This window comes from Symphalangus syndactylus, chromosome 14 (genome assembly GCF_028878055.3).
Source record: "Symphalangus syndactylus isolate Jambi chromosome 14, NHGRI_mSymSyn1-v2.1_pri, whole genome shotgun sequence".
Classification (NCBI taxonomy): Eukaryota; Metazoa; Chordata; class Mammalia; order Primates; family Hylobatidae; genus Symphalangus; species Symphalangus syndactylus.
Window position 1 is genome coordinate 120,607,376 of NC_072436.2, and position 22,187 is coordinate 120,629,562.

Below are 22,187 nucleotides of genomic sequence, written 5' to 3' on the forward strand. Positions count from 1 at the left end.
GTTAAATCATTCTTTTGATTGAGCAGTTTTGAAACACTCTGTCTGTAGAAAATGCAACTGGACATTCGTAGCGCTAAGTGGGTAATAGTGGAAAAAAGAATATGTTCAAATATAAACTACACAGAAGCATTGTATGAAACTTCTTTCTGTTCTGTGTATTCAACTAACAGAGTTGAACCTTACTTTTGATTGAGCCTTTCTGAAACACTCTTTCTGTAGAAACTGCAATTGGACATTCTGAGCGCTAAGAGGCCTCTATTGGGAAAATAATATCTTCAAATAAAAACTACACAGAAGCATTGTGTGAAACTTATTTCTGATATGTTCATTAAGCTAACAGAGTTAAACCATACTTTTGATTGCGCAGTTCTGAACACTCTTTCTGTAGAAAATGCAAGTGGACATTCGGAGCGCTAAGAGGGTAATAGTGGAAAAAGGAATATATTCAAATATAAACTACACAGTAGCATTCTGTGAAAATTCTTTCTGTTCTGTGCATTCAACTAACAGAGTTGAACCTTACTTTTGATTGAGCCGTTCTGAAACACTCTTTCTGTAGAAACTGCAATTGGACATGCTAAGCGCTAAGAGGCCTACATTGGGAAAAAGAATATCTTCAAATAAAAACTACAAAGATGCATTCTGTTAAACTTATTTCTGATCTGTAAATTCAGTTAACAGAGATAAAATATATTTTTGATTGAGCAGTTATGAAACACTCTTTCTGTAGAAAATGCAACTGGACATTTGGAGCGCTAACAGTGTAGTAGTGGAAAAAGGAATATATTCAAATATAAACTACACAGAAGCATTCTGTGAAACTTCTTTCTCATCTGAGCATTCAGCTAACAGAGTTAAACCATACTTTTGATTGAGCAGTTTTGAAACACTCTGTCTGTAGAAAATGCAACTGGACATTCGTAGCGCTAAGTGGGTAATAGTGGAAAAAAGAATATGTTCAAATATAAACTACACAGAAGCATTGTATGAAACTTCTTTCTGTTCTGTGTATTCAACTAACAGAGTTGAACCTTACTTTTGATTGAGCCGTTCTGAAACACTCTTTCTGTAGAAACTGCAATTGGACATTCTGAGCGCTAGGAGGCCTATATTGGGAGAAACAATGTCTACAAATAAAAACTACACAGAAGAATTGTGTGAAACTTCTTTCTGTTCTGTTTGTTCAACTAAAAGAGTTGAACCTTAGTTTTGATTGAGCCGTTCTGAAACACTCTTTCTGTAGAAACTGCAATTGGACATTCTGAGCGCTAAGAGGCCTCTATTGGGAAAAATAATATCTTCAAATAAAAACTACAGAGAAGCATTGTGTGAAACTTATTTCTGATATGTTCAGTAAGCTAACAGAGTTAAACCATACTTTTGATTGCGCAGTTGTGAACACTCTTTCTGTAGAAAATGCAAGTGGACATTCGGAGCGCTAAGAGCGTAATAGTGGAAAAAGGAATATATTCAAATATAAACTACACAGTTGCATTCTGTGAAAATTCTTTCTGTTCTGTGCATTCAACTAACAGAGTTGAACCTTACTTTTGATTGAGCCGTTCTGAAACACTCTTTCTGTACAAACTGCAATTGGACATGCTAAGCGCTAAGAGGCCTACATTGGGAAAAAGCATATCTTCAAATAAAAACTACACAGATGCATTCTGTGAAACTTATTTCTGATCTGTAAATTCAGTTAACAGAGATAAAACATATTTTTGATTGAGCAGTTAAGAAACACTCTTTTGTAGAAAATGCAAGTGGAGATTCGGAGCGCTAAGAGGGTAATAGTGGAAAAAGGAATGTCTTCAAATATAAACTACACAGAATCATTCGGTGAAACTTCTTTCTGATCTGTGCATTCAGCTAACAGAGTTAAACCATACTTTTGATTGAGCAGATCTGAACTCTCTTTCTGTAGAAAATGCAACTGGACATTTGGAGCGCTAAGAGCGTAGTAGTGGAAAAAGGAATATATTCAAATATAAACTACACAGAAGCATTCTGTGAAACTTCTTTCTGATCTGAGCATTCAGCTAACAGAGTTAAACCATACTTTTGATTGAGCAGTTTTGAAACACTCTGTCTGTAGAAAATGCAACTGGACATTCGTAGCGCTAAGTGGGTAATAGTGGAAAAAAGAATATGTTCAAATATAAACTACACAGAAACATTGTATGAAACTTCTTTCTGTTCTGTGTATTCAACTAACAGAGTTGAACCTTACTTTTGATTGAGCCTTTCTGAAACACTCTTTCTGTAGAAACTGCAATTGGACATTCTGAGCGCTAAGAGGCCTCTATTGGGAAAATAATATCTTCAAATAAAAACTACACAGAAGCATTGTGTGAAACTTATTTCTGATATGTTCATTAAGCTAACAGAGGTAAACCATACTTTTGATTGCGCAGTTCTGAACACTCTTTCTGTAGAAAATGCAAGTGGACATTCGGAGCGCTAAGAGGGTAATAGTGGAAAAAGGAATGTATTCAAATATAAACTACACAGTAGCATTCTGTGAAAATTCTTTCTGTTCTGTGCATTCAACTAACAGAGTTGAACCTTACTTTTGATTGAGCCGTTCTGAAACACTCTTTCTGTAGAAACTGCAATTGGACATGCTAAGCGCTAAGAGGCCTACATTGGGAAAAAAAATATCTTCAAATAAAAACTACAAAGATGCATTCTGTTAAACTTATTTCTGATCTGTAAATTCAGTTAACAGAGATAAAATATATTTTTGATTGAGCAGTTATGAAACACTCTTTCTGTAGAAAATGCAACTGGACATTTGGAGCGCTAACAGTGTAGTAGTGGAAAAAGGAATATATTCAAATATAAACTACACAGAAGCATTCTGTGAAACTTCTTTCTCATCTGAGCATTCAGCTAACAGAGTTAAACCATACTTTTGATTGAGCAGTTTTGAAACACTCTGTCTGTAGAAAATGCAACTGGACATTCGTAGCGCTAAGTGGGTAATAGTGGAAAAAAGAATATGTTCTAATATAAACTACACAGAAGCATTGTATGAAACTTCTTTCTGTTCTGTGCATTCAACTAACAGAGTTGAACCTTACTTTTGATTGAGCCGTTCTGAAACACTCTTTCTGTAGAAACTGCAATTGGACATTCTGAGCGCTAGGAGGCCTATATTGGGAGAAAGAATGTCTACAAATAAAAACTACACAGAAGAATTGTGTGAAACTTCTTTCTGTTCTGTTTGTTCAACTAAAAGAGTTGAACCTTAGTTTTGATTGAGCCGTTCTGAAACACTCTTTCTGTAGAAACTGCAATTGGACATTCTGAGCGCTAAGAGGCCTCTATTGGGAAAAATAATATCTTAAAATAAAAACTACAGAGAAGCATTGTGTGAAACTTATTTCTGATATGTTCAGTAAGCTAACAGAGTTAAACCATACTTTTGATTGCGCAGTTCTGAACACTCTTTCTGTAGAAAATGCAAGTGGACATTCGGAGCGCTAAGAGGGTAATAGTGGAAAAAGGAATATATTCAAATATAAACTACACAGTTGCATTCTGTGAAAATTCTTTCTGTTCTGTGCATTCAACTAACAGAGTTGAACGTTACTTTTGATTGAGCCGTTCTGAAACACTCTTTCTGTACAAACTGCAATTGGACATGCTAAGCGCTAAGAGGCCTACATTGGGAAAAAGCATATCTTCAAATAAAAACTACACAGATGCATTCTGTGAAACTTATTTCTGATCTGTAAATTCAGTTAACAGAGATAAAACATATTTTTGATTGAGCAGTTAAGAAACACTCTTTTTGTAGAAAATGCAAGTGGAGATTCGGAGCGCTAAGAGGGTAATAGTGGAAAAAGGAATGTCTTCAAATATAAACTACACAGAATCATTCGGTGAAACTTCTTTCTGATCTGTGCATTCAGCTAACAGAGTTAAACCATACTTTTGATTGAGCAGATCTGAACTCTCTTTCTGTAGAAAATGCAACTGGACATTTGGAGCGCTAAGAGCGTAGTAGTGGAAAAAGGAATATATTCAAATATAAACTACACAGAAGCATTCTGTGAAACTTCTTTCTGATCTGAGCATTCAGCTAACAGAGTTAAACCATACTTTTGATTGAGCAGTTTTGAAACACTCTGTCTGTAGAAAATGCAACTGGACATTCGTAGCGCTAAGTGGGTAATAGTGGAAAAAAGAATATGTTCAAATATAAACTACACAGAAGCATTGTATGAAACTTCTTTCTGTTCTGTGCATTCAACTAACAGAGTTGAACCTTACTTTTGATTGAGACGTTCTGAAACACTCTTTCTGTAGAAACTGCAATTGGACATTCTGAGCGCTGGGAGGCCTATATTGGGAAAAAGAATGTCTACGAATAAAAACTACACAGAAGAATTGTGTGAAACTTCTTTCTGTTCTGTTTGTTCAACTAAAAGAGTTGAACCTTAGTTTTGATTGAGCCGTTCTGAAACACTCTTTCTGTAGAAAATGCAAGTGGAGATTCGGAGCGCTAAGAGGGTAACAGTGGAAAAAGGAATGCCTCCAAATATAAACTACACAGAATCATTCTGTGAAACTTCTTTCTGATCTGTGCATTCAGCTAACAGAGTTAAACCATACTTTTGATTGAGCAGATCTGAACACTCTTTCTGTAGAAAATGCAACTGGATATTTGGAGCGCTAAGAGAGTAGTAGTGGAAAAAGGAATATATTCAAATATAAACTACACAGAAGCATTCTGTGAAACTTCTTTCTGATCTGAGCATTCAGCTAACAGAGTTAAATCATTCTTTTGATTGAGCAGTTTTGAAACACTCTGTCTGTAGAAAATGCAACTGGACATTCGTAGCGCTAAGTGGGTAATAGTGGAAAAAAGAATATGTTCAAATATAAACTACACAGAAGCATTGTATGAAACTTCTTTCTGTTCTGTGTATTCAACTAACAGAGTTGAACCTTACTTTTGATTGAGCCTTTCTGAAACACTCTTTCTGTAGAAACTGCAATTGGACATTCTGAGCGCTAAGAGGCCTCTATTGGGAAAATAATATCTTCAAATAAAAACTACACAGAAGCATTGTGTGAAACTTATTTCTGATATGTTCATTAAGCTAACAGAGTTAAACCATACTTTTGATTGCGCAGTTCTGAACACTCTTTCTGTAGAAAATGCAAGTGGACATTCGGAGCGCTAAGAGGGTAATAGTGGAAAAAGGAATATATTCAAATATAAACTACACAGTAGCATTCTGTGAAAATTCTTTCTGTTCTGTGCATTCAACTAACAGAGTTGAACCTTACTTTTGATTGAGCCGTTCTGAAACACTCTTTCTGTAGAAACTGCAATTGGACATGCTAAGCGCTAAGAGGCCTACATTGGGAAAAAGAATATCTTCAAATAAAAACTACAAAGATGCATTCTGTTAAACTTATTTCTGATCTGTAAATTCAGTTAACAGAGATAAAATATATTTTTGATTGAGCAGTTATGAAACACTCTTTCTGTAGAAAATGCAACTGGACATTTGGAGCGCTAACAGTGTAGTAGTGGAAAAAGGAATATATTCAAATATAAACTACACAGAAGCATTCTGTGAAACTTCTTTCTCATCTGAGCATTCAGCTAACAGAGTTAAACCATACTTTTGATTGAGCAGTTTTGAAACACTCTGTCTGTAGAAAATGCAACTGGACATTCGTAGCGCTAAGTGGGTAATAGTGGAAAAAAGAATATGTTCAAATATAAACTACACAGAAGCATTGTATGAAACTTCTTTCTGTTCTGTGTATTCAACTAACAGAGTTGAACCTTACTTTTGATTGAGCCGTTCTGAAACACTCTTTCTGTAGAAACTGCAATTGGACATTCTGAGCGCTAGGAGGCCTATATTGGGAGAAACAATGTCTACAAATAAAAACTACACAGAAGAATTGTGTGAAACTTCTTTCTGTTCTGTTTGTTCAACTAAAAGAGTTGAACCTTAGTTTTGATTGAGCCGTTCTGAAACACTCTTTCTGTAGAAACTGCAATTGGACATTCTGAGCGCTAAGAGGCCTCTATTGGGAAAAATAATATCTTCAAATAAAAACTACAGAGAAGCATTGTGTGAAACTTATTTCTGATATGTTCAGTAAGCTAACAGAGTTAAACCATACTTTTGATTGCGCAGTTGTGAACACTCTTTCTGTAGAAAATGCAAGTGGACATTCGGAGCGCTAAGAGCGTAATAGTGGAAAAAGGAATATATTCAAATATAAACTACACAGTTGCATTCTGTGAAAATTCTTTCTGTTCTGTGCATTCAACTAACAGAGTTGAACCTTACTTTTGATTGAGCCGTTCTGAAACACTCTTTCTGTACAAACTGCAATTGGACATGCTAAGCGCTAAGAGGCCTACATTGGGAAAAAGCATATCTTCAAATAAAAACTACACAGATGCATTCTGTGAAACTTATTTCTGATCTGTAAATTCAGTTAACAGAGATAAAACATATTTTTGATTGAGCAGTTAAGAAACACTCTTTTGTAGAAAATGCAAGTGGAGATTCGGAGCGCTAAGAGGGTAATAGTGGAAAAAGGAATGTCTTCAAATATAAACTACACAGAATCATTCGGTGAAACTTCTTTCTGATCTGTGCATTCAGCTAACAGAGTTAAACCATACTTTTGATTGAGCAGATCTGAACTCTCTTTCTGTAGAAAATGCAACTGGACATTTGGAGCGCTAAGAGCGTAGTAGTGGAAAAAGGAATATATTCAAATATAAACTACACAGAAGCATTCTGTGAAACTTCTTTCTGATCTGAGCATTCAGCTAACAGAGTTAAACCATACTTTTGATTGAGCAGTTTTGAAACACTCTGTCTGTAGAAAATGCAACTGGACATTCGTAGCGCTAAGTGGGTAATAGTGGAAAAAAGAATATGTTCAAATATAAACTACACAGAAACATTGTATGAAACTTCTTTCTGTTCTGTGTATTCAACTAACAGAGTTGAACCTTACTTTTGATTGAGCCTTTCTGAAACACTCTTTCTGTAGAAACTGCAATTGGACATTCTGAGCGCTAAGAGGCCTCTATTGGGAAAATAATATCTTCAAATAAAAACTACACAGAAGCATTGTGTGAAACTTATTTCTGATATGTTCATTAAGCTAACAGAGGTAAACCATACTTTTGATTGCGCAGTTCTGAACACTCTTTCTGTAGAAAATGCAAGTGGACATTCGGAGCGCTAAGAGGGTAATAGTGGAAAAAGGAATGTATTCAAATATAAACTACACAGTAGCATTCTGTGAAAATTCTTTCTGTTCTGTGCATTCAACTAACAGAGTTGAACCTTACTTTTGATTGAGCCGTTCTGAAACACTCTTTCTGTAGAAACTGCAATTGGACATGCTAAGCGCTAAGAGGCCTACATTGGGAAAAAAAATATCTTCAAATAAAAACTACAAAGATGCATTCTGTTAAACTTATTTCTGATCTGTAAATTCAGTTAACAGAGATAAAATATATTTTTGATTGAGCAGTTATGAAACACTCTTTCTGTAGAAAATGCAACTGGACATTTGGAGCGCTAACAGTGTAGTAGTGGAAAAAGGAATATATTCAAATATAAACTACACAGAAGCATTCTGTGAAACTTCTTTCTCATCTGAGCATTCAGCTAACAGAGTTAAACCATACTTTTGATTGAGCAGTTTTGAAACACTCTGTCTGTAGAAAATGCAACTGGACATTCGTAGCGCTAAGTGGGTAATAGTGGAAAAAAGAATATGTTCTAATATAAACTACACAGAAGCATTGTATGAAACTTCTTTCTGTTCTGTGCATTCAACTAACAGAGTTGAACCTTACTTTTGATTGAGCCGTTCTGAAACACTCTTTCTGTAGAAACTGCAATTGGACATTCTGAGCGCTAGGAGGCCTATATTGGGAGAAAGAATGTCTACAAATAAAAACTACACAGAAGAATTGTGTGAAACTTCTTTCTGTTCTGTTTGTTCAACTAAAAGAGTTGAACCTTAGTTTTGATTGAGCCGTTCTGAAGCACTCTTTCTGTAGAAACTGCAATTGGACATTCTGAGCGCTAAGAGGCCTCTATTGGGAAAAATAATATCTTAAAATAAAAACTACAGAGAAGCATTGTGTGAAACTTATTTCTGATATGTTCAGTAAGCTAACAGAGTTAAACCATACTTTTGATTGCGCAGTTCTGAACACTCTTTCTGTAGAAAATGCAAGTGGACATTCGGAGCGCTAAGAGGGTAATAGTGGAAAAAGGAATATATTCAAATATAAACTACACAGTTGCATTCTGTGAAAATTCTTTCTGTTCTGTGCATTCAACTAACAGAGTTGAACGTTACTTTTGATTGAGCCGTTCTGAAACACTCTTTCTGTACAAACTGCAATTGGACATGCTAAGCGCTAAGAGGCCTACATTGGGAAAAAGCATATCTTCAAATAAAAACTACACAGATGCATTCTGTGAAACTTATTTCTGATCTGTAAATTCAGTTAACAGAGATAAAACATATTTTTGATTGAGCAGTTATGAAACACTCTTTTTGTAGAAAATGCAAGTCTAGATTCGGAGCGCTAAGAGGGTAATAGTGGAAAAAGGAATGTCTTCAAATATAAACTACACAGAATCATTCGGTGAAACTTCTTTCTGATCTGTGCATTCAGCTAACAAAGTTAAACCATACTTTTGATTGAGCAGATCTGAACTCTCTTTCTGTAGAAAATGCAACTGGACATTTGGAGCGCTAAGAGCGTAGTAGTGGAAAAAGGAATATATTCAAATATAAACTACACAGAAGCATTCTGTGAAACTTCTTTCTGATCTGAGCATTCAGCTAACAGAGTTAAACCATACTTTTGATTGAGCAGTTTTGAAACACTCTGTCTGTAGAAAATGCAACTGGACATTCGTAGCGCTAAGTGGGTAATAGTGGAAAAAAGAATATGTTCAAATATAAACTACACAGAAGCATTGTATGAAACTTCTTTCTGTTCTGTGCATTCAACTAACAGAGTTGAACCTTACTTTTGATTGAGACGTTCTGAAACACTCTTTCTGTAGAAACTGCAATTGGACATTCTGAGAGCTAGGAGGCCTATATTGGGAAAAAGAATGTCTACGAATAAAAACTACACAGAAGAATTGTGTGAAACTTCTTTCTGTTCTGTTTGTTCAACTAAAAGAGTTGAACCTTAGTTTTGATTGAGCCGTTCTGAAACACTCTTTCTGTAGAAAATGCAAGTGGAAATTCGGAGCGCTAAGAGGGTAATAGTGGAAAAAGGAATGCCTCCAAATATAAACTACACAGAATCATTCTGTGAAACTTCTTTCTGATCTGTGCATTCAGCTAACAGAGTTAAACCATACTTTTGATTGAGCAGATCTGAACACTCTTTCTGTAGAAAATGCAACTGGATATTTGGAGCGCTAAGAGAGTAGTAGTGGAAAAAGGAATATATTCAAATATAAACTACACAGAAGCATTCTGTGAAACTTCTTTCTGATCTGAGCATTCAGCTAACAGAGTTAAACCATACTTTTGATTGAGCAGTTTTGAAACACTCTGTCTGTAGAAAATGCAACTGGACATTCGTAGCGCTAAGTGGGTAATAGTGGAAAAAAGAATATGTTCAAATATAAACTACACAGAAACATTGTATGAAACTTCTTTCTGTTCTGTGTATTCAACTAACAGAGTTGAACCTTACTTTTGATTGAGCCTTTCTGAAACACTCTTTCTGTAGAAACTGCAATTGGACATTCTGAGCGCTAAGAGGCCTCTATTGGGAAAATAATATCTTCAAATAAAAACTACACAGAAGCATTGTGTGAAACTTATTTCTGATATGTTCATTAAGCTAACAGAGGTAAACCATACTTTTGATTGCGCAGTTCTGAACACTCTTTCTGTAGAAAATGCAAGTGGACATTCGGAGCGCTAAGAGGGTAATAGTGGAAAAAGGAATGTATTCAAATATAAACTACACAGTAGCATTCTGTGAAAATTCTTTCTGTTCTGTGCATTCAACTAACAGAGTTGAACCTTACTTTTGATTGAGCCGTTCTGAAACACTCTTTCTGTAGAAACTGCAATTGGACATGCTAAGCGCTAAGAGGCCTACATTGGGAAAAAGAATATCTTCAAATAAAAACTACAAAGATGCATTCTGTTAAACTTATTTCTGATCTGTAAATTCAGTTAACAGAGATAAAATATATTTTTGATTGAGCAGTTATGAAACACTCTTTCTGTAGAAAATGCAACTGGACATTTGGAGCGCTAACAGTGTAGTAGTGGAAAAAGGAATATATTCAAATATAAACTACACAGAAGCATTCTGTGAAACTTCTTTCTCATCTGAGCATTCAGCTAACAGAGTTAAACCATACTTTTGATTGAGCAGTTTTGAAACACTCTGTCTGTAGAAAATGCAACTGGACATTCGTAGCGCTAAGTGGGTAATAGTGGAAAAAATAATATGTTCTAATATAAACTACACAGAAGCATTGTATGAAACTTCTTTCTGTTCTGTGCATTCAACTAACAGAGTTGAACCTTACTTTTGATTGAGCCGTTCTGAAACACTCTTTCTGTAGAAACTGCAATTGGACATTCTGAGCGCTAGGAGGCCTATATTGGGAGAAAGAATGTCTACAAATAAAAACTACACAGAAGAATTGTGTGAAACTTCTTTCTGTTCTGTTTATTCAACTAAAAGAGTTGAACCTTAGTTTTGATTGAGCCGTTCTGAAACACTCTTTCTGTAGAAACTGCAATTGGACATTCTGAGCGCTAAGAGGCCTCTATTGGGAAAAATAATATCTTCAAATAAAAACTACAGAGAAGCATTGTGTGAAACTTATTTCTGATATGTTCAGTAAGCTAACAGAGTTAAACCATACTTTTGATTGCGCAGTTCTGAACACTCTTTCTGTAGAAAATGCAAGTGGACATTCGGAGCGCTAAGAGGGAAATAGTGGAAAAAGGAATATATTCAAATATAAACTACACAGTTGCATTCTGTGAAAATTCTTTCTGTTCTGTGCATTCAACTAACAGAGTTGAACGTTACTTTTGATTGAGCCGTTCTGAAACACTCTTTCTGTACAAACTGCAATTGGACATGCTAAGCGCTAAGAGGCCTACATTGGGAAAAAGCATATCTTCAAATAAAAACTACACAGATGCATTCTGTGAAACTTATTTCTGATCTGTAAATTCAGTTAACAGAGATAAAACATATTTTTGATTGAGCAGTTATGAAACACTCTTTTTGTAGAAAATGCAAGTGGAGATTCGGAGCGCTAAGAGGGTAATAGTGGAAAAAGGAATGTCTTCAAATATAAACTACACAGAATCATTCGGTGAAACTTCTTTCTGATCTGTGCATTCAGCTAACAAAGTTAAACCATACTTTTGATTGAGCAGATCTGAACTCTCTTTCTGTAGAAAATGCAACTGGACATTTGGAGCGCTAAGAGCGTAGTAGTGGAAAAAGGAATATATTCAAATATAAACTACACAGAAGCATTCTGTGAAACTTCTTTCTGATCTGAGCATTCAGCTAACAGAGTTAAACCATACTTTTGATTGAGCAGTTTTGAAACACTCTGTCTGTAGAAAATGCAACTGGACATTCGTAGCGCTAAGTGGGTAATAGTGGAAAAAAGAATATGTTCAAATATAAACTACACAGAAGCATTGTATGAAACTTCTTTCTGTTCTGTGCATTCAACTAACAGAGTTGAACCTTACTTTTGATTGAGACGTTCTGAAACACTCTTTCTGTAGAAACTGCAATTGGACATTCTGAGCGCTGGGAGGCCTATATTGGGAAAATGAATGTCTACGAATAAAAACTACACAGAAGAATTGTGTGAAACTTCTTTCTGTTCTGTTTGTTCAACTAAAAGAGTTGAACCTTAGTTTTGATTGAGCCGTTCTGAAACACTCTTTCTGTAGAAAATGCAAGTGGAGATTCGGAGCACTAAGAGGGTAATAGTGGAAAAAGGAATGCCTCCAAATATAAACTACACAGAATCATTCTGTGAAACTTCTTTCTGATCTGTGCATTCAGTTAACAGAGTTAAACCATACTTTTGATTGAGCAGATCTGAACACTCTTTCTGTAGAAAATGCAACTGTATATTTGGAGCGCTAAGAGAGTAGTAGTGGAAAAAGGAATATATTCAAATATAAACTACACAGAAGCATTCTGTGAAACTTCTTTCTGATCTGAGCATTCAGCTAACAGAGTTAAACCATACTTTTGATTGAGCAGTTTTGAAACACTCTGTCTGTAGAAAATGCAACTGGACATTCGTAGCGCTAAGTGGGTAATAGTGGAAAAAAGAATATGTTCAAATATAAACTACACAGAAGCATTGTATGAAACTTCTTTCTGTTCTGTGTATTCAACTAACAGAGTTGAACCTTACTTTTGATTGAGCCTTTCTGAAACACTCTTTCTGTAGAAACTGCAATTGGACATTCTGAGCGCTAAGAGGCCTCTATTGGGAAAATAATATCTTCAAATAAAAACTACACAGAAGCATTGTGTGAAACTTATTTCTGATATGTTCATTAAGCTAACAGAGTTAAACCATACTTTTGATTGCGCAGTTCTGAACACTCTTTCTGTAGAAAATGCAAGTGGACATTCGGAGCGCTAAGAGGGTAATAGTGGAAAAAGGAATATATTCAAATATAAACTACACAGTAGCCTTCTGTGAAAATTCTTTCTGTTCTGTGCACTCAACTAACAGAGTTGAACCTTACTTTTGATTGAGCCGTTCTGAAACACTCTTTCTGTAGAAACTGCAATTGGACATGCTAAGCGCTAAGAGGCCTACATTGGGAAAAAGAATATCTTCAAATAAAAACTACAAAGATGCATTCTGTTAAACTTATTTCTGATCTGTAAATTCAGTTAACAGAGATAAAACATATTTTTGATTGAGCAGTTATGAAACACTCTTTCTGTAGAAAATGCAAGTGGAGATTCGGAGCGCTAAGAGGGTAATAGTGGAAAAAGGATTATCTTCAAATATAAACTACACAGAATCATTCGGTGAAACTTCTTTCTGATCTGTGCATTCAGCTAACAGAGTTAAACCATGCTTTTGATTGAGCAGATCTGAACACTCTTTCTGTAGAAAATGCAACTGGACATTTGGAACGCTAAGTGGGTAATAGTGGAAAAAGGAATATATTCAAATACAAACTACACAGAAACATTCTGTGAAACTTCTTTCTGATCTGAGCATTCAGCTAACAGAGTTAAACCATACTTTTGATTGAGCAGTTTTGAAACACTCTGTCTGTAGAAAATGCAACTGGACATTCGTAGCGCTAAGTGGGTAATAGTGGAAAAAAGAATATGTTCAAATATAAACTACACAGAAGCATTGTATGAAAATTCTTTCTGTTCTGTGCATTCAACTAACAGAGTTGAACCTTAGTTTTGATTGAGCCGTTCTGAAACACTCTTTCTGTAGAAACTGCAATTGGACATTCTGAGCGCTAGGAGGCCTATATTGGGAAAAAGAATGTCTACAAATAAAAACTACACAGAAGAATTGTGTGAAACTTCTTTCTGTTCTGTTTGTTCAACTAAAAGAGTTGAACCTTAGTTTTGATTGAGCCGTTCTGAAACACTCTTTCTGTAGAAAATGCAAGTGGAGATTCGGAGCGCTATGAGGGTAATAGTGGAAAAAGGAATGTCTCCAAATATAAACTACACAGAATCATTCTGTGAAACTTCTTTCTGATCTGTGCATTCAGCTAACAGAGTTAAACCATACTTTTGATTGAGCAGATCTGAACACTCTTTCTGTAGAAAATGCAACTGGACATTTGGAGCGCTAAGGGCGTAGTAGTGAAAAAGAAATATATTCAAATATAAACTACACAGAAGCATTCTGTGAAACTTCTTTCTGATCTGAGCATTCAGCTAACAGAGTTAAACCATACTTTTGATTGAGCAGTTTTGAAACACTCTGTCTGTAGAAAATGCAACTGGACATTCGTAGCGCTAAGTGGGTAATAGTGGAAAAAAGAATATGTTCAAATATAAACTACACAGAAGCATTGTATGAAACTTCTTTCTGTTCTGTGCATTCAACTAACAGAGTTGAACCTTACTTTTGATTGAGCCGTTCTGAAACACTCTTTCTGTAGAAACTGCAATTGGACATTCTGAGCGCTAGGAGGCCTATATTGGGAAAAAGAATATCTACAAATAAAAACTACACAGAAGAATTGTGTGAAACTTCTTTCTGTTCTGTTTGTTCAACTAAAAGAGTTGAACCTTAGTTTTGATTGAGCCGTTCTGAAACACTCTTTCTGTAGAAAATGCAAGTGGGGATTCGGAACGCTAAGACGGTAATAGTGGAAAAAGGAATGTCTCCAAATATAAACTACACAGAATCATTCTGTGAAACTTCTTTCTGATCTGTGCATTCAGCTAACAGAGTTAAACCATACTTTTGATTGAGCAGATCTGAACACTCTTTCTGTAGAAAATGCAACTGGACATTTGGAGCGCTAAGAGAGTAGTAGTGGAAAAAGGAATATATTCAAATATAAACTACACAGAAGCATTCTGTGAAACTTCTTTCTGATCTGAGCATTCAGCTAACAGAGTTAAACCATACTTTTGATTGAGCAGTTTTGAAACACTCTGTCTGTTGAAAATGCAACTGGACATTCGTAGCGCTAAGTGGGTAATAGTGGAAAAAAGAATATGTTCAAATATAAACTACACAGAAGCATTGTATGAAACATCTTTCTGTTCTGTGTATTCAACTAACAGAGTTAAACCTTACTTTTGATTGAGCCTTTCTGAAACACTCTTTCTGTAGAAACTGCAATTGGACATTCTGAGCGCTAAGAGGCCTCTATTGGGAAAATAATATCTTCAAATAAAAACTACACAGAAGCATTGTGTGAAACTTATTTCTGATATGTTCATTAAGCTAACAGAGTTAAACCATACTTTTGATTGCGCAGTTCTGAACACTGTTTCTGTAGAAAATGCAAGTGGACATTCGGAGCGCTAAGAGGGTAATACTGGAAAAAGGAATATATTCAAATATAAACTACACAGTAGCATTCTGTGAAAATTCTTTCTGTTCTGTGCATTCAACTAACAGAGTTGAACCTTACTTTTGATTGAGCCGTTCTGAAACACTCTTTCTATAGAAACTGCAATTGGACATGCTAAGCGCTAAGAGGCCTACATTGGGAAAAAGGATATCTTCAAATAAAAACTACAAAGATGCATTCTGTGAAACTTATTTCTTATCTGTAAATTCAGTTAACAGAGATAAAACATATTTTTGATTGAGCAGTTATGAAACACACTTTCTGTAGAAAATGCAAGTGGAGATTCGGAGCGCTAAGAGGGTAATAGTGGAAAAAGGAATATCTTCAAATATAAACTACACAGAATCATTCGGTGAAACTTCTTTCTGATCTGTGCATTCAGCTAACAGAGTTAAAGCATACTTTTGATTGAGCAGATCTGAACACTCTTTCTGTAGAAAATGCAACTGGACATTTGGAGCGCTAAGTGGGTAATAGTGGAAAAAGGAATATATTCAAATATAAACTACACAGAAGCATTCTGTGAAACTACTTTCTGATCTGAGCATTCAGCTAACAGAGTTAAACCATACTTTTGATTCAGCAGTTTTGAAACACTCTGTCTGTAGAAAATGCAACTGGACATTCGTAGCGCTAAGTGGGTAATAGTGGAAAAAAGAATATGTTCAAATATAAACTACACAGAAGCATTGTATGAAACTACTTTCTGTTCTGTGCATTCAACTAACAGAGTTGAACCTTACTTTTGATTGAGCCGTTCTGAAACACTCTTTCTGTAGAAACTGCAATTGGACATTCTGAGCGCTAGGAGGCCTATATTGGGAAAAAGAATGTCTACAAATAAAAACTACACAGAAGAAATGTGTGAAACTTCTTTCTGTTCTGTTTGTTCAACTAAAAGAGTTGAACCTTAGTTTTGATTGAGCCGTTCTGAAACACTCTTTCTGTAGAAAATGCAAGTGGAGATTCGGAGCGATATGAGGGTAATAGTGGAAAAAGGAATGTCTCCAAATATAAACTACACAGAATCATTCTGTGAAACTTCTTTCTGATCTGTGCATTCAGCTAACAGAGTTAAACCATACATTTGATTGAGCAGATCTGAACACTCTTTCTGTAGAAAATGCAACTGGACATTTGTAGCGCTAAGAGAGTAGTAGTGGAAAAAGGAATATATTCAAATATAAACTACACAGAAGCATTCTGTGAAACTTCTTTCTGATCTGAGCATTCAGCTAACAGAGTTAAACCATACTTTTGATTGAGCAGTTTTGAAACACTCTGTCTGTAGAAAATGCAACTGGACATTCGTAGCGCTAAGTGGGTAATAGTGGAAAAAAGAATATGTTCAAATATGAACTACACAGAATCATTGTATGAAACTTCTTTCTGTTCTGTGCATTCAACTAACAGAGTTGAACCTTACTTTTGATTGAGCCTTTCTGAAACACTCTTTCTGTAGAAACTGCAATTGGACATTCTGAGCGCTAAGAGGCCTCTATTGGGAAAATAATATCTTCAAATAAAAACTACACAGAAGCATTGTGTGAAACTTATTTCTGATATGTTCATTAAGCTAACAGAGTTAAACCATACTTTTGATTGCGCAGTTCTGAACACTCTTTCTGTAGAAAATGCAAGTGGACATTCGGAGCGCTAAGAGGGTAATAGTGGAAAAAGGAATATATTCAAATATAAACTACACAGTAGCATTCTGTGAAAATTCTTTCTGTTCTGTGCATTCAACTAACAGAGTTGAACCTTACTTTTGATTGAGCCGTTCTGAAACACTCTTTCTGTAGAAACTGCAATTGGACATGCTAAGCGCTAAGAGGCCTACATTGGGAAAAAGAATATCTTCAAATAAAAACTACAAAGATGCATTCTGTGAAACTTATTTCTGATCTGTAAATTCAGTTAACAGAGATAAAACATATTTTTGATTGAGCAGTTATGAAACACTCTTTCTGTAGAAAATGCAAGTGGAGATTCGGAGCGCTAAGAGGGTAATAGTGGAAAAAGGAATATCTTCAAATATAAACTACACAGAATCATTCGGTGAAACTTATTTCTGATCTGTGCATTCAGCTAACAGAGTTAAACCATACTTTTGATTGAGCAGATCTGAACACTCTTTCTGTAGAAAATGCAACTGGACATTTGGAGCGCTAAGTGGGTAATAGTGGAAAAAGGAATATATTCAAATATAAACTACACAGAAGCATTCTGTGAAACTTCTTTCTGATCTGAGCATTCAGCTAACAGAGTAAAACCATACTTTTGATTGAGCAGTTTTGAAACACTCTGTCTGTAGAAAATGCAACTGGACATTCGTAGCGCTAAGTGGGTAATAGTGGAAAAAAGAATATGTTCAAATATAAACTACACAGAAGCATTGTATGAAACTTCTTTCTGTTCTGTGCATTCAACTAACAGAGTTGAACCTTACTTTTGATTGAGCCGTTCTGAAACACTCTTTCTGTAGAAACTGCAATTGGACATTCTGAGCGCTAGGAGGCCTATATTGGGAAAAAGAATGTCTACAAATAAAAACTACACAGAAGAATTGTGTGAAACTTCTTTCTGTTCTGTTTGGTCAACTAAAAGAGTTGAACCTTAGTTTTGATTGAGCCGTTCTGAAACACTCTTTCTGTAGAAAATGCAAGTGGAGATTCGGAGCGCTATGAGGGTAATAGTGGAAAAAGGAATGTCTCCAAATATAAACTACACAGAATCATTCTGTGAAACTTCTTTCTGATCTGTGCATTCAGCTAACAGAGTTAAACCATACTTTTGATTGAGCAGATCTGAACACTCTTTCTGTAGAAAATGCAACTGGACATTTGGAGCGCTAAGAGAGTAGTAGTGGAAAAAGGAATATATTCAAATATAAACTACACAGAAGCATTCTGTGAAACTTCTTTCTGATCTGAGCATTCAGCTAACAGAGTTAAACCATACTTTTGATTGAGCAGTTTTGAAACACTCTGTCTGTAGAAAATGCAACTGGACATTCGTAGCGCTAAGTGGGTAATAGTGGAAAAAAGAATATGTTCAAATATAAACTACACAGAAGCATTGTATGAAACTTCTTTCTGTTCTGTGCATTCAACTAACAGAGTTGAACCTTACTTTTGATTGAGCCTTTCTGAAACACTCTTTCTGTAGAATCTGCAATTGGACATTCTGAGCGCTAAGAGGTCTCTATTGGGAAAAATAATATCTTCAAATAAAAACTACACAGAAGCATTGTGTGCAACTTATTTCTGATATGTTCATTAAGCTAACAGAGTTAAACCATACTTTTGATTGCGCAGTTCTGAACACTCTTTCTGTAGAAAATGCAAGTGGACATTCGGAGCGCTAAGAGGGTAATAGTGGAAAAAGGAATATATTCAAATATAAACTACACAGTAGCATTCTGTGAAAATTCTTTCTGTTCTGTGCATTCGACTAACAGAGTTGAACCTTACTTTTGATTGAGCCGTTCTGAAACACTCTTTCTGTAGAAACTGCAATTGGACATGCTAAGCGCTAAGAGGCCTACATTGGGAAAAAGAATATCTTCAAATAAAAACTACAAAGATGCATTCTGTGAAACTTATTTCTGATCTGTAAATTCAGTTAACAGAGATAAAACATATTTTTGATTGAGCAGTTATGAAACACTCTTTCTGTAGAAAATGCAAGTGGAGATTCGGAGCGCTAAGAGGGTAATAGTGGAAAAAGGAATATCTTCAAATATAAACTACACAGAATCATTCGGTGAAACTTCTTTCTGATCTGTGCATTCAGCTAACAGAGTTAAACCATACTTTTGATTGAGCAGATCTGAACACTCATTCTGTAGTAAATGCAACTGGACATTTGGAGCGCTAAGTGGGTAATAGTGGAAAAAGGAATATATTCAAATATAAACTACACAGAAGCATTCTGTGAAACTTCTTTCTGATCTGAGCATTCAGCTAACAGAGGTAAACCATACTTTTGATTGAGCAGTTTTGAAACACTCTGTCTGTAGAAAATGCAACTGGACATTCGTAGCGCTAAGTGGGTAATAGAGGAAAAAAGAATATGTTCAAATATAAACTACACAGAAGCATTGTATGAAACTACTTTCTGTTCTGTGCATTCAACTAACAGAGTTGAACCTTACTTTTGATTGAGCCGTTCTGAAACACTCTTTCTGTAGAAACTGCAATTGGACATTCTGAGCGCTAGGAGGCCTATATTGGGAAAAAGAATGTCTACAAATAAAAACTACACAGAAGAATTGTGTGAAACTTCTTTCTGTTCTGTTTGTTCAACTAAAAGAGTTGAAACTTAGTTTTGATTGAGCCGTTCTGAAACACTCTTTCTGTAGAAAATGCAAGTGGAGATTCGGAGCGCTATGAGGGTAATAGTGGAAAAAGGAATGTCTCCATATATAAACTACACAGAATCATTCTGTGAAACTTCTTTCTGATCTGTGCATTCAGCTAACAGAGTTAAACCATACTTTTGATTGAGCAGATCTGAACACTCTTTCTGTAGAAAATGCAACTGGACATTTGGAGCGCTAAGAGAGTAGTAGTGGAAAAAGGAATACATTCAAATATAAACTACACAGAAGCATTCTGTGAAACTTCTTCCTGATCTGAGCATTCAGCTAACAGAGTTAAACCATACTTTTGTTTGAGCAGTTTTGAAACACTCTGTCTGTAGAAAATGCAACTGGACATTCGTAGCGCTAAGTGGGTAATAGTGGAAAAAAGAATATGTTCAAATATAAACTACACAGAAGCATTGTATGAAACTTCTTTCTGTTCTGTGCATTCAACTAACAGAGTTGAACCTTAATTTTGATTGAGCCTTTCTGAAACACTCTTTCTGTAGAATCTGCAATTGGACATTCTGAGCGCTAAGAGGCCTCTATTGGGAAAAATAATATCTTCAAATAAAAACTACACAGAAGCATTGTGTGAAACTTATTTCTGATATGTTCATTAAGCTAACAGAGTTAAACCATACTTTTGATTGCGCAGTTCTGAACACTCTTTCTGTAGAAAATGCAAGCGGACATTCGGAGCGCTAAGAGGGTAATAGTGGAAAAAGGAATATATTCAAATATAAACTACACAGTAGCATTCTGTGAAAATTCTTTCTGTTCTGTGCATTCAACTAACAGAGTTGAACCTTACTTTTGATTGAGCCGTTCTGAAACACTCTTTCTGTAGAAACTGCAATTGGACATGCTAAGCGCTAAGAGGCCTACATTGGGAAAAAGAATATCTTCAAATAAAAACTACAAAGATGCATTCTGTGAAACTTATTTCTGATCTGTAAATTCAGTTAACAGAGATAAAACATATTTTTGATTGTGCAGTTATGAAACACTCTTTCTGTAGAAAATGCAAGTGGAGATTCGGAGCGCTAAGAGGGTCATAGTGGAAAAAGGAATGTCTCCAAATATAAACTACACAGAATCATTCTGTGAAACTTCTTTCTGATCTGTGCATTCAGCTAACAGAGTTAAACCATACTTTTGATTGAGCAGATCTGAACACTCTTTCTGTAGAAAATGCAACTGGACATTTGGAGCGCTAAGATCGTAGTAGTGGAAAAAGGAATATATTCAAATATAAACTAAACAGAAGCATTCTGTGAAACCTCTTTCTGATCTGAGCATTCAGCTAACAGAGTTAAACCATACTTTTGATTGAGCAGTTTTGAAACACTCTGTCTGTAGAAAATGCAACTGGACATTCGTAGCGCTAAGTGGGTAATAGTGGAAAAAAGAATATGTTCAAATATAAACTACACAGAAGCATTGTATGAAACTTCTTTCTGTTCTGTGCATTCAACTAACAGAGTTGAACCTTACTTTTGATTGAGCCGTTCTGAAACACTCTTTCTGTAGAAACTGCCATTGGACATTCTGAGCGCTAGGAGGCCTATATTGGGAAAAAGAATGTCTACAAATAAAAACTACACAGAAGAATTGTGTGAAACTTCTTTCTGTTCTGTTTGTTCAACTAAAAGAGTTGAACCTTAGTTTTGATTGAGCCGTTCTGAAACACTCTTTCTGTAGAAAATGCAAGTGGAGATTCGGAGCGCTAAGAGGGTAATAGTGGAAAAAGGAATGTCTCCAAATATAAACTACACAGAATCATTCTGTGAAACTTCTTTCTGATCTGTGCATTCAGCTAACAGAGTTAAACCATACTTTTGATTGAGCAGATCTGAACACTCTTTCTGTAGAAAATGCAACTGGACATTTGGAGAGCTAAGAGAGTAGTAGTGGAAAAAGGAATATATTCAAATATAAACTACACAGAAGCATTCTGTGAAACTTCTTTCTGATCTGAGCATTCAGCTAACAGAGTTAAACCATACTTTTGATTGAGCAGTTTTGAAACACTCTGTCTGTAGAAAATGCAACTGGACATTCGTAGCGCTAAGTGGGTAATAGTGGAAAAAAGAATATGTTCAAATATAAACTACACAGAAGCATTGTATGAAACTTCTTTCTGTTCTGTGCATTCAACTAACAGAGTTGAACCTTAATTTTGATTGAGCCTTTCTGAAACACTCTTTCTGTAGAATCTGCAATTGGACATTCTGAGCGCTAAGAGGCCTCTATTGGGAAAAATAATATCTTCAAATAAAAACTACACAGAAGCATTGTGTGAAACTTATTTCTGATATGTTCATTAAGCTAACAGAGTTAAACCATACTTTTGATTGCGCAGTTCTGAACACTCTTTCTGTAGAAAATGCAAGCGGACATTCGGAGCGCTAAGAGGGTAATAGTGGAAAAAGGAATATATTCAAATATAAACTACACAGTAGCATTCTGTGAAAATTCTTTCTGTTCTGTGCATTCAACTAACAGAGTTGAACCTTACTTTTGATTGAGCCGTTCTGAAACACTCTTTCTGTAGAAACTGCAATTGGACATGCTAAGCGCTAAGAGGCCTACATTGGGAAAAAGAATATCTTCAAATAAAAACTACAAAGATGCATTCTGTGAAACTTATTTCTGATCTGTAAATTCAGTTAACAGAGAT